Source organism: Tursiops truncatus, chromosome 7, assembly GCF_011762595.2.
Source record: "Tursiops truncatus isolate mTurTru1 chromosome 7, mTurTru1.mat.Y, whole genome shotgun sequence".
NCBI lineage: Eukaryota > Metazoa > Chordata > Mammalia > Artiodactyla > Delphinidae > Tursiops > Tursiops truncatus.
This window is the reverse complement of record NC_047040.1, coordinates 10,126,478-10,143,018: the sequence shown is the minus strand read 5'-3', so window position 1 is coordinate 10,143,018 and position 16,541 is coordinate 10,126,478. Positions and strand designations below refer to the sequence as shown.

Below are 16,541 nucleotides of genomic sequence, written 5' to 3'. Positions count from 1 at the left end.
TTTCAGATGTACAATGTAGTGTTGGTGTTCCCTTCACGTACACGAAGGGAACACCAACGTTCAGGCCAAGGGCACTGCCCAGCTATCAGCCATGGGCTTCCAGAACCATACAGGATTAGAACCAACCCGGGAAAAGGGCCATTTGCCTATTTGAGGCCGCCCTGGGTCACTTGGACCTACACAGCTACACTCTGCACCCAGAGTCATGCAGTTTCTCTTGAGTTGATATTTTTATCTGGTCCTCACTCTTCCAGCAAAAAGAATCCAAATTCAGACCAAAGGTCTGGACCAGAAGCAGACATCAGGCCACCCTCCTCTTTTCTGGTCAACATACCCAAAGAAAACTTTTCCATCCAACTCCAGCTCCAAATGGGAAACCCTCAGACACTAGGGAAGGGCAGGCAGGGAGGCGATTTCTGCTCTAATCACTTTGGGCCCCAGTTTAGCTGAGTATGGATGGCCTATTGACCCAAGAAAACACAGCAAGAAAAAAACAAAACAAAGCATAATCCTCTTCATTAAAGCCAGTACTGCACTAAGTAACAATCTGATTAGGAAGAAAAGAAATAAACACAATATGAATTTTTTTAAGAGGTAATATTCAGTTTTATGTCACCAGGAAATTAAGTTAAAATAAACTTATTAAGACTTTGAATTATTTATGTAGGAGTCTTATCCAAAATATAAAAATAATAATAGCATCTAACATTTATGGAGTGATAGCTATCAGTAGCCTTGTGAGATAAGTACTGTTATCATTCCCAATTTTGTTATCATTCTCAGTGGAACTGAGACACAGAGAGGTTAAGTCACTGAGCCAGAGGTCACACAGGCAATCTGGATTCAAAGCTCAACTGTTAAGGGCCTCTCATATCACTCCTTTGAATCAAAATAGGCTCTGCATTCAGATGCTATATGGTACAAAGAGTTTTTAATGGCTTGGTTTCAAGACTCTGCTCTACTTGTTAGAACAAGACCTCAACCAGAGGTGGTACAACGACGAGAGGAAATAAAAAAGCAGTCGATTCTGCATACTAAGATTGGGGATATAAAGAAACCAAAAGGTCCCCTTATGACATATACTGTGACTTAAAACAGATTTCGCTTTTTAGGGTGAGCCCTATGGTGGCAGATTACTTCTGCTTGTGATATGAGGAGTGATGCTTTTATATCTAGTCTCCTTCTGGGTGTGAACGAATGAGCTGAAGCCACATGGAATAGGATCTAGTGATTTTCCCCTCATTAAAAAACCCTCCTAATGGACCTAAGTCATGGAGAGTCCCCTGACCTAAGGGTCCCTTTGGAATAGCACTATGAACATATCCCAACCCTCTTTACTACCAAGATCTGTTCCTACCCACATGGTCTTGCCAACCCTCCCTTGGCCCTAGAGCAGCGGTCGCCAACCTTCTTGGCACCAGGGACCAGTTTCGTGGAAGACAATTTTTCCACGTACTGGGGTGTGCCGATGGTTTCGGGATGATTCAAGTGCATTACATTTATTGTGAACTTTATTTCCATTATTATTACATAGTAATATATAATGAAATAATTATACAACTCACCATAAATGCTGGCAGGAGGCAGAGCTCAGGCGGTAATGAGAGCGATGGGGAGTGGCTGTAAATACGCACGAAGCCTCCTGCTGTGCAGCCCGGTTCCTAACAGGCCATGGACTGGTACTGGTCTGGGGCCTGCGGGTTGGGGACTCCTGCCCTAGAAGAAGGGACCCTCTGAAAGGGACGGGTCTCTCAATTGCAAAGAGGAGTTAGATCCATGCTGGGCTGGCATTTAATTTTTCTCTCCTATATATACTTCTCCTGGTTAGGAAAGAGGAAACAAAGCAACACTTGCAACTCCAAGGCCCTATCCAGAGGAGAAAAGCAACCCAAAGACTGATCCTGAATGCTCTACTCGGGGTGCTAACCAGGGCAGGAAGGGGCTGAAATCCCACCAGCACCGTGGAGTCAAAGGGAGGAGCAGAAGCAGCGGCTGATGGCATACGTTAAAACCATAATGTGTGCTATGCTATTTATTTATTTATTTATTTATTTATTTTTCGCGGTACGCGGGCCTCTCACTGCTGTGGCCTCTCCCGTTGCAGGCTCCGGACGCGCAGTCTCAGTGGCCATGGCTCACGGGCCCAGCCGCTCTGCAGCATGTGGGATCTTCCCGGACCGGGGCACAAACCCGTGTCCCCTGCATCGGCAGGCGGACTCTCAACCACTGCACCACCAGGGAAGCCCATATTTTTTAATTTTTATAAATGTAAGATTTTACTTTGTTTTATTTTTATAATTTTAGACATGAAACATACTTTCAATACGAACTCTCACAGCTTTTGTTTTATGAATTCTTTATAAATTTTTAAAGTAACAGTATTGTGGGTTTTATGCAAAATTAATATTGCAATATAGAATACTGTCATATTACTGGAGTTTGGCACTCACCACATGACCCGAGAAATTAAATGCAAACTTGATCATACATTTGCATTTTTCCAAGAGAGGAGTCATCACTTTAATCAGATTCTCAAAGGGATTAGCAATGCAAAAGAAGACACTTTGCCTATAGTAAATTCCTAGAAGTAGAACTGTGGCAGCAATGAATATGAATGTTTTTAAGATTTTTATGTATATTTTTTAATTGCCTTTCAGAAACACTTTGCTGATTTTTATCCTCCATAGCTGCGTATGAGACTCTTTACACATACTATAGACATTTTTCAACAATGGTGACCATCATCTTTAGTATCTTTGCCAGCTTAACAGAGGAAAAATGTTATCCTGTTGTTTTTTGATTGAAAGTAAGATTAATTTTTTATATGTTAATTGGTAATTTTTATTTCTTCCTTGGTAAATGACATGTTTAGTTTCTTTGCCCCTTTTTGCTTCTACAGAGAATTATCTTCTTTTCAGTATTTGTATCTCACCTTGTTTTACATCTCACTGCATTGGCCAATATGTTCAGAACAATGCTAGTAATACTGGTGACAATGGCAACCCTGGTCAGTTATTTAAAATGCAAGGCAATTCCAGAACATCACAAACACACCCATGAGCAAACAGAAACAGCCAAATGCATTTCAACAACTTCTGTGTTACCTAGTGAACAATTATCAGTAGCTCAGATGATTGATAAGCACGAGTGACTATACTGTAAGATAATATAAGAAGCATGTTCTAATTTCTTTCCCAAGTTCAACATCTCACAAAACCTGAAATTAATTTTCTAGCACTCAGAAGATCAGGAGAAACCTTCTGACTATATGCATTCTGTTTTCAAATTCCATCAGAGTAGGGCAAAACAGGAGAGGTCATCTACAAAGATCGCACATAACTCTGGGAACAATTTGCTTCATTACAGTGACATGATATTGAATGGCCTTTTCTCAGAAGCACCTAATTCTCTAACAGTCAATTCAGCTTATCACAATCTTAGGAAAAAATTTACACACCAAGATATAAACATATATACATTCATATCTACATGCATACATTGTGTATAATTAACCTTGTGCAGTCGAAATCCTATCAATATTAATTATGGAAGAGGGAAAATATGAAAGAATGTCAAAATAATAAGTCATTTGACTACAGAACTTCTCCAAGACAACAGCTCCTGTTTCTTTAGGTTACCTTTTTCTGAATCTCAACAGAAATGCATTCCCGGAGGCAAGACAAGAGATTGGGAGAACCAGCCCACTGTACAAAAGGCCCTGCAGTCCTATCTGTGAAATCCCCCATTAGAGCACACGGCCATTAGCTTCGCATCTCCCACACGTATTACAGCGCAGAATGAGGGCCAGGACTGATGAAAACCTTGGAGGTTCCTCTAGCTGCCAAAATGCAGAGCCTCTCCAGCAGAACTCTAAAATGGCATCAATTCTAAACTGGGAAATCAAGGGCTCAGAACCGCTGTGGCAGCAAATCCATTATTCTGAGGTGAGCCCAACTATGTCCATCTAGAGAGTTTTTCAGGCTGTGCTGAATCAAGTCACTGGTCCTTAACGTTTCCTTTCTAAAAAAGTCCATCTTCCCAAATACTTACATGGTAAGTATACTCTTAGCTGACAGCATGGTACCTACTAAATAATGGTGGATTTGAAACAGTCCCATGAATCTGTGGCCATACTCGTTAAGTGCTATGTGGATATTGGTGTGTGCGTACAATATTCCAGTACAGGACCCTTGCAGAGACATACCTGTCCCATCACTACCCATCTAAGTCCTTCAGTGCCCCATCTCAAACTAGAGTGAAGCTGCCTGTAAGTTATGGCAGACTCTCTAAGGAATAAGCCATGACACCATGATAAGCTGGGCAGTGGTCTAAGAGTCATACCTTAAGATCAAAAAAATCACATTCTTAAACGTCAATCACTGCTCTTCAAATCATAAATTTGTTGAGCATCTCCTACTATTTCCTATGAAGAAAACAATCATTTGCTATGCATAGTAGATTAGAAACCTGTCAGACCGGCAGTGCATACAGTTCAAGAGAAAAGCTTGAACAGAAGCTAGGCAGGAGAGCCAACTGAAACAGTGGTCTGACTCCAGTGTCCCCCAGTTTCTAATTTTCTTTGAGGGTTCTCTACACACACTCCCGACTATCGCCCGACTCCTGATCTCTGTGGGAACTCTAGTCCAACTAAAACCACTACTTCACGTGCAAACCCTTTTTCCTTGCCTTTTTCCTCCTACGTGGAGGAAATAAGCTCCAACTGTCTGTAGAATTTTATTTATAAAAAGGAACAAAAAAGGAACCTAAGAGAAATTTATATTTCATTTAAACAGATCAATACGCAAAAAACACGATACCTTTTGGATCCTAAGATATTTGAATCCTTATTGCTATCTGAATCGTGAATTTTATGCCAAGTAGTTCGGGCTAATTAGCTGATGTGTGGTCTTGGGAAAATTAATCAATCTTGGTTTCATCACCTACAAAATGAGGATTCATTTAACAAATGTTTGCATGTTTATGCTCTGTTGGAGGTTGAGAACACAGCAGTGAAAAAAAAGACAACTGAAACTAACAATCGTTTATGTAATAAAAAATAATACCTATGGTATAGGATTGTGACAAGGAGGAAGTTAAATGAGATGATGTGGATAAATGTCCGGCACACTGTAAAGTCTCACAGTAAAAAAAAAAGCAGGGCTGGTGGAGGTTGCCTTTATGATGGTTACAAACGGATGTGACCCAGCTTACTGGTCCAACCTGGATTCTCTTCTCCTCCAGTTCCCAAATACTCTTTCTCCCTGCTTTCTAGGCCATTGGAAGGTAGCATTTCTCTCCTATAACACTGGCCTAAACCCTTCCCATCCTGTCTACAGACAGACTTAGACTAAACAGCTTCCTTCAGAAAAGCTCTAGCTGCCTAGTGATAGATCGGGAGCATCCTTTAGTCTCCAGCTCAGCGGAAGGACAGAGAAATGTGTGGCCTCAGAGTCCCACAAAAATCTGGAATCTTCCTGGCTTAGGTTCCGACTGCTGATCATGTCTGGAGGACACTGGTTAGTTCTGCCCTCCACTGCCATTAGCAAAGGATAATTCTGCAAAAGCAATTTAACAATATTATAATGTCAAAATATTCAGTAACAGGAATTAACCTAATGTATATGTGTTAACACCTGTGGCTCCAAAGGTTACAATGGCCCAGAAAGAATGTACAGACAGGAAATCATTTTCTTGAGGTTACTGGGGAAAAAAATCACATAAAAACGCACATATATGTGTGAGAGTGCTCATGTACGAGCATTCCTGTCAAAGACGTTTTAGACTTTTTTATAATGCTGTATATGGGGGAAACTCTCCAGTTAAAACGGAGGATACTCTCCTCCAATATGGGGGAAATATGGGGGAAACTCTCCAGTTAAATTTTCTGTCTTAAAGATAGTCTTATTTTAACAAACACGTTTAGCCGTAAGATTCCATAATAAGCTTCCACTCCTCTGAAGAGCTGACTGACCACTTCTCCTTGCTATCAAGGGCCTTCCTCCCTAATGGCTGGGATTTGGCTTCTAGAGCCTCTTTTTCAACAAATAGAGATCGATAAAGCACTTGCTCCTCTGAAGACAGATTTATGCATTGGGCCATTTTCTCCTCCACAAGGCTTCCGACATGAAATAAATTTACTTGGTTATCCATTGTCTAATTTGACCTGTGGGAAATGTTCATTTCAAACAAGAAGAAAAAAAAATTGAACTGAAAACTACCTGGGCGTTACCTGGCATCTAGTTAAGTGAGGGGAAAAAAGCATCAATAATAATTTCAGGAGCTGGTACCGTGAGATCGATGGGCTACGTAGACTAGGAATAAGAAATCAGCAGAATTTTACTTTAAGCAATTTGAAAGTTTTCTTTACAAGTAGGAACTGTATTTACTAACGGGCTCCAAGACTAAAGACTAATATAAGTTGTCTCAAACAACTTATAGTCTTTTATGGATGCCAAAAATAATCATTGTGAAAACGGCATTGCAATTAGTAAATGATTTTAAGTGGCATTTTAGTCAACTATGATTTGGAGCAACAAAAACTTGTGTCACAAAAATCTATTAGAACATTTGTAAACATATATGTAACGACCATTTCTAGGAAGAAAACAGATTTCTGTTTAAAACATCTATAAATGTATATAAATGTGTAATACACATATGGCATACTTGGTTCAAATTATATTAACTTCTTTTCTTGACAGGACATTTCTCATAAAACTGGGATTCTTATCTGAGTTTCTAAACCTATTAAGGGAAACAATTTGAACACCACCAAAACAGGATTTTCAAAAACTGTAAGTTCAGAAACTATAAATATATTACACTGATTAGAAAATGAAAAACAAGCATTTGTTCATTCAAAAACAAACATTTCCTGAGCATCTAAACTATGCCAGATGCTACTGTAGGCAGGCAGAGACAGACGTGAATAAAACAGGCAAAATCTCTGCCTGCAGGTAGGAAGAGAAAAATCGTACTCTCTTATCTGCCATAGTCCAAACTAGCACGGGGGGCGCCTGCCTCACCTGGGGCTGCATCAGCCTCAGGAGCCTGAAGGGAAGAGCGTCGGGTATCCACCCTCTCATCACGCACAGAGTCCAAATGCACTTCATTTTACACCAACCGAGATTAACTTTTTACCTTCCAAACTGGACAATTGCCTTTGGACATAATACGAAATGTAATTTTGTGGTTGATAGATACATCGAACAGATGCTTTGAAGGGACTTAATAATGAAATAACAAATGACTGCTCCCAAGAAATATATTCTTTCTAAGGCGAAACCAGTAGTGAAAACCCAGGCAGTTGAGGCAGACCCATGATCAAGATTTTGGGATCTCTTGGGGGAAGGTTTGAGGATTAAGATTCAGAAAAAGTCCATTGCATCTTAGAACAACTTTAAGAAATGAAAAATTTCTCCATCTCTCCCATTTATTCAATTCTTGTTTTAATCATACAAATGGATGGTAATCAAGATTAATAAGTATATAATGGGGGGTTTTAAATGCTCATAAAAGTGCAAGGTGAGATGCAACAGAAAAGAGTTTTCATACAATGAGGTACCACCTCACACGGGTCAGAATGGCCTCCATTAAAAAGTCTACAAACAATAAATGCTGAAGAGGGTGTGGAGAAAAGGGAACCCTCCTACACTGTGGATGGGAATGTAAATTGCTACAGCCACTATGGAAAGCAGTATGGAGGTTCGTCAAAAAACTAAAAATAGAGTTGTTATATGATCCAGCAATCCCACTCCTGTGTATATACCCAGACAAAACTACAATTTGAAAAATACATGCACCCCTATGTTCATAGCAGCACTATTTATAAGTCAAGACATGGAAACAACCTAAATGTCCATTAACAGATGAGTGGATAAAGAAGATGTGGTATATATACAATGGAATACTACTCAGCCATGCATAAGAACAAAATAATGCCATTTGCAGGAACATGGATGGACCTAGAGATTATCATACTAAGTGAATTAAGTCAGAAAGAGAAAGACAAATACCATATGATATCATGTATATGTGGAACCTAAAATATGACACAGATGAACATATCTAAGAAACAGAAGCAGACTCACAGACATAGAAAACAAACTTGTGGCTGCCAAGGGGGAGGGTAGTGGGGAAGGGAAGAATTGGGAGTTTGGGGGCTTCCCTGGTGGCGCAGTGGGTGAGAGTCCGCCTGCCGATGCAGGGGACACGGGTTTGTGCCCCGGTCTGGGAAGATCCCACATGCCGCGGAGCGGCTGGGCCTGTGAGCCATGGCCGCTGAGCCTGCGTGTCCAGAACCTGTGCTCTGCAACGGGAGAGGCCACAACAGTGAGAGGCCCGCGTACTGTAAATAAATAAATAAATAAATAAATAAATAAATAAATAAATAAAATAAAAAAGAATTGGGAGCTTGGGATTAGCAGATGCAAATTATTATATATAGGATGGATAAACAGTGCGGTCCTACTGTATAGCACAGGGAAATATGTTCAACATCCTGTGATAAACCATAATGGAAAAGAATAGGAAAAACAAGTGTATATATATATATATATATATATATATATATATATATATATATATAAAAAACTGAATTACTTTGCTGTACAGCAGAAATTAACACAATATTGTAAATCAACTATACCTCAATAAATTTTTTTTTAAAAAGCGTTTTCAATCAAGTTGGAGTCGACAAACATGAAGTGATCCCCGATAATACAAAACAACAGGGAATTGGGACTTCCTTGGCAGTCCAATGGTTAAGACTTCGCTTTCCAATGCAGTGGGTGTGGTTTTGATCCCTGGTCAGGGATCTAAGCTCTCACATGCCTCATGGCCCAAAACATAAAACAGAAGCAATATTGTAACAAAGTCAATAAAGACTTCAAAAACAACAACAACAGGGAATTAAGTGATGGGTTGTTTGTTATTGATATAATCCATACACACAACACGCATCATAAGGGACAAGGTTTAACGAGGTTGAGGTGAACTGGCCTTCAACAGACGGTTGAGTAGGTTTAAAAGGAGACATTCCACAAAAGGTTGGGCTGAGGAATTAAACATGAGCACACGTGGAAGGCAGAAGATTGTCTGACTAAAGTAGGGTTTGTGTTTTGGAGAAAAGTGGCACGCAGTGCTAGAGATGTAAGAGGGTATGGAAGAACTTGATGACTGGTAAGAGTTCAGACTAGATAGAATCAATCAGGAAGCCAAGGAAAATTAGGCCAGAGTGAGTCAAATGATGAAAGTCATGCTCATGGAAGTTTAATCTGGTGGACAGGGTCAAAGTCAACCACAATGTGACCAGCCAGTCATAGAGAAAAAGGCTGTGCCTCAGTGGAAAACTATGTCCTGTCTAGACTCTAGAGAACAGCCCTCTGAGTTACCAGATTCTGGTTCTAAGGGAGTATTTTACAACTCTGACCTGTAAGTGATAGAAATGCAAAATAATTCTTGTGCAAATTCTGTCAAGAAGCGATCTGAGTAACTCCTATGCCCTCTGGGGGGCGGGGGGGGGGTGCGGATTTTGCCTCCATTTGTACATTCATTTCAATATTCCTCATCTATCTGTAAGCTTGTTCTTCAGATTCTTTTTTGAACTGGCTATAACTTCTGCTTGGTTCCCTCACTGATTGATGAGATCGTAAATTCCAAACACATGCGCATTTTGTGTCCATATGAAAGTCAGGATTTTGCCTTTCCGGAAACCTACCCTGAAGGATAAAGTCATAGTGCAGGACAGAGGTCAGTACAAATGGAGAGAAGGGAGGAAACCAGACTCTTCTTAGAAAATGATGGACAAGACATGGTGGACTGAATAGATACCGTGAATAATTCCCAATTCATCACTGTAGTCTTTTATGTTTATCATTCATGATTAGTGCTCGTGCCCACAAAGTTTACAAATCTTCAGTCAACTGTGAGACCCTGCACAGGTGCCTGATACACGGAGAAGAGAGGCAAAGCATTTCAACCGACTTAGTTTCCTGACACCTGCTACTTTTTGCAACTCCTCCCGGCTCCTCAAGAACAGCTGCTCTCCTGAGACTGATGCCGAACACCAGTCTACCTGTGACTTATCTGCTGCTTCAACCTTCCCTGAGGAAGAAGAGAGATAAGCAAGGGTAATTTAACAGGGGTGGGATAGGGAGGGTGGGAGGGAGGGAAACGCAAGAGGGAAGAGATATGGGAACATACGTATATGTATAACTGATTCACTTTGTTATAAAGCAGAAACTAACACACCATTGTAAAGCAATTATACTCTAATAAAGATGTAAAAAAAATAAATAAGCAGAGGAGAGAATATTGTCAGGAAAAAGATAAAAGGTAGGTTTGCCTCAGGTATGTCCCCATTTGATTAATCTATATGTGGATAATTAGAAATAGACTCTGACCATAACTCCGATTTCTCCTGCTCATAGAATTAAAATAGAAAACCAAATATTGGTGTCTTTTAAGTTATCTGTGTAATATAATACATATTTGGTTCAATACACAAAATACAGCATGTGATAAACTGAAGACCATGCTTATACAACACCATGCTTATAGCTAAACAAGTAAACTCACCAATGTATCTACCTATTTTGTTCTGAAAACCAGGATAGGGCCTGAGAATATAGCCATAGATGCTGGATTAGAACTTTTATAGGCACACAGTCTGGTTTCAATAATGATAATTCAGTTGTAGCACTTTAAAAGTGTGCAAAGCATTTCCACATAGGGTATTACACTCAACTTTAATCTTGTAAGTCAAGGTTCCCAGTTCACATATGAGCAAGGTGAGGCTCAGAGGTTGGGTGGCTTGCCCAAGTAGACACAATTCATTAAGAGCTGGAATTCAAACCCAGAAAAATCTCAAATTCCAGTGAACTCTTAATTAAGCAGAAAAGGCAAGTTATCTGTGCTCTGTACACAGTCTGGTTCTTTTGAGTGATGGCGTGTATCTATTCACAGATGTTGTTCCTCATTCCCAGTGAAATCTCAGTGGCTGCTCTCAGGAATCCTTTTCATAGTTCCTGAACCCAGATTAACCAAAGAATAAGAATACTGTAGGAGTATGAAAGCCACAGAGAAAGACACACCCTTTGGGAGACTGACTAATTCATGGCCTCAACTAATGGCCAAACCCTTGGCCACGTATGTCCATAATATTGCTGTTTAACTAGCCACTGGGTTTGGGGTGATTTGTTACATAGCAACACTGTAGTCATCGATAACTGATACACTCTGTCTTCTGTTAGGCACACTACCTACCTGGCTTTGACCTCTGAACATGTCTCTCTGGGAAGAAAGACTAATTTGAATAATTAATTGATCTCTCTTTAGGAAACTGGACTCTGAAATGGTAAATGCAGCACATTAATATGGCCTCAGCAAAATATCATATAAGTGAATCTCCTTTAAAAATAAAAATTTATCTCTGACTACAGCCCAGAATTAAATTAATCTTTTTCACCTGATTTGCTTCTTTTCTTTCCTTCCCAGTACAAACACCAAGCGATCTGATAGTCAAAGATGTTCACACACTTCTTGCTCAAATCACTTTCCAGGGTAATAAATTGCATTGCCAGCATGATTAAAATAAATTCACATCTTGTCCCTAGTGGTCCATCCTCTAATACACTCTAATATTAGAGACCCATATTTCCTGAATGTTCATGACCTAAAGTGAAAAAAAAGAGAAGCAGAATCACCTATGTACCAGAAGGGGAGCTGCTCCTTCCTTTGCAGGAAGAAGAGGCAAAGTTGTCTATTCAGCCAAAGAATCGCTGGCTTTACTGGACACAGTATTTTTCCAGGATGTTTTCTCCAAATGGAAAGTAACATTAACATAACAGACAGAAATTATTATTTTTACTGACCTCAAGATGTGCGGAATACCACTGAGGCAAAACCAGAAAAAGACCAAAAACACCCACCCACAAGAACACAAAAGTTAATAAAAAGACGCATTTTTTATCTTTGGTTCTGTCTAGTGCTCCTTCCTCTTGCAAACAAGCACTTTGTTTGTTTGTTTGTTGTGTTTTGTTTCACTTCATCAAAGTAAACACTGAAAACAGAATTAATCTAAGTGAGAAAATGTCCTGCACCATGATAACTAAAATTATCTATGGAACTATATCAGGATTTAGCAAGTAAAATACCTAAATATTAGGTTAGAAATATCACTAGTGCGTGAGAGTCTGGTTAAATGATATTTCAGACTCTGTGAGTCAGTAGAACTGGTCAACCTTAAGAACTATCTATGGGCTTTTGTTTCAATGTTCCAGGAAGAGGTTGAGAAGACATTTGAGAATTCACATGGAGAATAATGCTCATCTCAAAAAGTACTGCTGCACAGAGAATAGACACAGCGTTTTCTACCCGTATTCATTAAGAGCTGGATAGGAGCAGAGCTGGATAGGAGCAGAAAATATTTAAAATCAGTATTCAGTATGCATCGAAAATGGGACAGTGATATTTTGCTGACCTAAATGTTAACAAAAGAATTAAAAGGCAATTAGAAATGCAGAGCCTTTCTTCCTCCGAGGCAGGATACAATTAGCAAGGTCAATTATGCCATGCTGAATGGCTATGAAGAGTAGGCGGAATAAATATAACTCTCATGGGCTTGCAAGGGCTGCTTCTCCGCCTGGACACCTGAACACCAGAGAACTATTTCCCAATCCTACTCTATATCGCATCATCTCAGGACAGTTACACAATAGAATACTGAGGAATATCTTCTCGGGAAATCAATAAAAACACATCGAGCATCTTTACCCACCACCTTTAGAGTATTCAAATCCGCTACTAGAAAACACCACATTCTGAGGAAGAGAAAAAGATGAGTTCACAGCAGGAACTCTTCAATGGTCTTTCTTTATTCTTTCACTTGTCTTGGTTTCTTGTAGTGGCTGTTCATTTTCCAGCAGAGAAGGTACCAAGCAGTATCAGTAGTGATTGCAACTCAAGTGAGTGCTAGCGGGGAGAAAACGGAGTCTCTTCTGGTTAAATGAATGTTCAAATTTATAAACTGGTCATACTGTAAAGATGCCCAGATGTCAGACCCTCCTACTGACACACATTTGGGAACTTGCCTGGTGGTCTTCCTTAGTGTGTGTTGTAGAACTACAGCTCTTTGCCAGCCACTCATTTTCATTCAACTTCAGTGCTATTGCACTTTCCAAGAGACTTGATAAAAATGCCAAGTCAATAGATGTGCTTTTGATCACATTAATTAAGTTAATTAAATTGAGAATAAGTTAAAAAAGGGGGGGGGGGTCGGACCTCCAGGAGGGCAGAGACTCAATCTGATCTTCTTCTACCACTGATTTGTATCATGTCCTTAAGATATATTTGTCAACCATGACATATGCCTACAGAGAAAAAAAGTCCATTCCCACAGCTTCAAAAATCCATGAAAAGTGATGTATGTAGCCCAAAACCAAAAAGTGACGATACTTCAAAAAGGAGTCACATGTGAAATTAGCTGTAAGGACATAACTCTGTCCTTCTTCAGTGTCAATATAATTTTTAAATATAAATTTGAAATTATTTCAAGAGTCCTTAGCTCAAAACAAAACAAAGCTAACTTAGAAGTCCCTTCTTGAGGCTAAACTGTGCATTTTCTATAGGATAAGATACAAAAGGAGAAATGGATGAGAAATAAGGCAATGGATGAGAAATATAGTAGAACTGATGAAAATGGTGTGTGTGTGTGTGTGTGTGTGTGTGTGTGTGTGTGTGTGTTTGGTTAAGTTGGTTAAAGTTGTATTATTAGTTTTTAAAGTAAAAGGTGGATACTAAGACAGGACTGGTAAATTATATAAAACACAATGACATTAATTCATGTAATAAATACTGAAGCATCTTGACCAAGATGAAATGTCAGTATCTTTAGCTCTCACTCATGACAATATACGAAATTGACATTTACTGACTACCTACTATGTGCTGGGTACCAAGTGAGGTGTTTTCACACATAATCACACATGTAAACTTCAGGATCATTTCACCTCAGAGGAGGAAACTGAGTCTCAGAGAGGCCAATTGATCTGTCCAGTCCCCTAGGCTAAGGAATATCACTGGGCCTTGAACCCAAGCATTTTCTGAATCCAGTTTCAGTGTGCGTTCATCAAACCATGCTAAGGGATATAAGAACCGAACACTCAATCAAATCAAATGATCTCAGCTACAAGTCTACTACGTAAGTGCCATGACGCCTTCAGTTCACATGAGGATTGTAGCAAATACAATTCAATAAACCAATGGCAAATTCTGTTGAATGACATTTTTATCTCACCTTGTAACATCCCCCCAAAATGGCATTTCCTTCATTCAACAAATATCTACTGAGTAAATACCATGCACCAGGCATTCTCCTAGGTACTACGGATCTCACAGGGAGCAGAATCCCTGGCTTCGCAGAGCTTACAGTCCAGCGGATGATACGAAGGTAGAAACATACCTTTGCAATCAGTGTGCCAGGTGCTATGTTCTAGGAAACACGAGGTGCCATGGGGCTCAGAGGAGGACTCCAAGCCCAAACTTCAGGGAACAGAAGAAAGGATTCAAAGCTGAGATCTGAAGAACTGAAAGAGGGCGGAGGACTTGTCGAGGGTGCAGAAGAGATGGGTGTGTAAGTCACGTGAAGACGTTCGCCCTCTAGCCTGACCTCAGTGGCGCAGCCTTTCAAGAGTTTCAAGCAGGCAAATGGCATTCACAGATCTTTTCATTTGAGAAGGAAACTTTCTACTGCAATGGAATGAATGGATTGGGGGACCGGTGGCAAGCAGGCGAGTTAAAAGGCTACAGCAATAGTTAGAGTAAAAGAAGGCAGTGGTATAGATTGGGGGGGCGCGTGCTGAGAAGAAGTTAGTGGGAAGTAAAGTCAAGCTGATCATGACTGACTAGCTCTTGGTGATCACGGGGTGAGGATATTGGGTGAGTCAAGTAGTGGGAGGGGCGTAGTGCCACTCACGGAAGGAAAAACAATTTAGGAAGAGAAATGATGAATTAAACTTTGGATGAGCTGAGTTTGTGTATCCACCAGGCAGTCTAGAGGAAAGGGTATGGTCTGGGCTGCCTGTAAATTATTATGCTTTTCTGGAAACTTTTTTGAATGGCAGTAAGCACTGAACTTTCTTTCAGCTTCCTCAAAGCACAATTGTCTCAGGATTAATTCTCTAAATCTGTAAATTCTCCAATTTTTGACCAAGAAAGTTGCCATGTCGGAGAAGAAAAAAAAAAAGAGCTTGTTTGGGGTTATTGAAGAGCCACGCTGTACCTACCTACTACTGTTAATGACTTAAAATTACTGAAACTGTGGCCATTCTCTCTTTGCTGAAGAGAAATTTTGGAAAGTCATGATCACAGGACACGATCATATTAGAATCTTTCATTCTAATCTTTTACTTCTGGGAGTCAAACATAATTAAAGAGGAAAAAAAAAAAAAAACCCGATCTTACTTGGATGCTGGTTCCAAAGAAAGCCATATTATAATGTAAGCTTTCTAAAGCTAGCGTAATGGAAAATGTTCCGGAGTCATGGAAGGATATGGCAATTCCGTGTAGCAAACAGATGGTGCTTAGGAAAACTGTGAAATGTAAAAGAGCCTAGAGTAGCCTTTTAAGTGAGCCAGGCTCCAGAAAGCCATCACCAGATGCCAATCACTGGCCCCGTGCTGATAGTTTGCACTTTACTTTAACAGCCTGCGCAGATGGACAACACATTCTCAAGGTGCTTGGAAAGGAAGACCTTGGCTGAGCGCTAAGTAGCCGGGACCTTCAGAAACTTTGCTTTCAATTTAAACTACTCTTTTCTTTTTTTTAATTTTTATTGGCGTATAGCTCCTTTACAACGTTGTGTTAGTTTCTGCTGTACAGCAAAGTGAATCAGCTATACGCATACATATATCCCCTCTTCTTTGGATTTCCTTTCCATTTAGATCACCACAGAGCATTGAGTAGAGCTCTCTAAGCTATACAGTAGGTCCTCATCAGTTACCTATTTTATACATAGTATCAATAATGTATATACGTCAATCCCAGTCTCCCAATTCACCCCACTTCCACCCCTCCCCCTTGGTGTCCATACGTTTGTTCTCTACGTCTGTGTCTCTATTTCTGCTTTGTAAATAAGATCATCTATACCAATTTTTTCAGATTCCACATATATGTGTTAGTATAGGATATTTGTTTTTCTCTGTCTGACTTCAGTCTATATGACAGTCTCTAGGTCCATCCACGTCTCTACAAATGACCCAATTTCGTTTCTTTTTACCCATTTAGAGTACCCTGAGGGAAACTCCTCTTCTGACCTCCAGCAAGAATCCAGGATTCTAGGGTTGTCCTCTTTTGACAAATAATGTTAAGTTCTAGAACAGTCTTTAGTGAAATAGGGAAAAAATAAACATTTTTCCAAAGCAGAGTAGACGTAACATACATGATAAGCAACGTTGGTGACTGTTTTCGTCACTTTTGTGACCAATTAGATCTTGCACAGAGATTCCGTAAAAAAGTAGAAATGGCTGGCATGGTTGGCTGGA

At 39.9% G+C, this 16,541-nt stretch overlaps 1 protein-coding gene across 2 annotated transcripts in view; it reads right to left on the bottom strand.

Annotated features, from left to right (window-relative positions):
• The window catches only part of PID1 (phosphotyrosine interaction domain containing 1), a 256,584-nt gene that overhangs the window by 22,834 nt on the left and 217,209 nt on the right, over window positions 1–16,541 (bottom strand). The gene's annotated exons all lie outside the window — the stretch shown is intronic.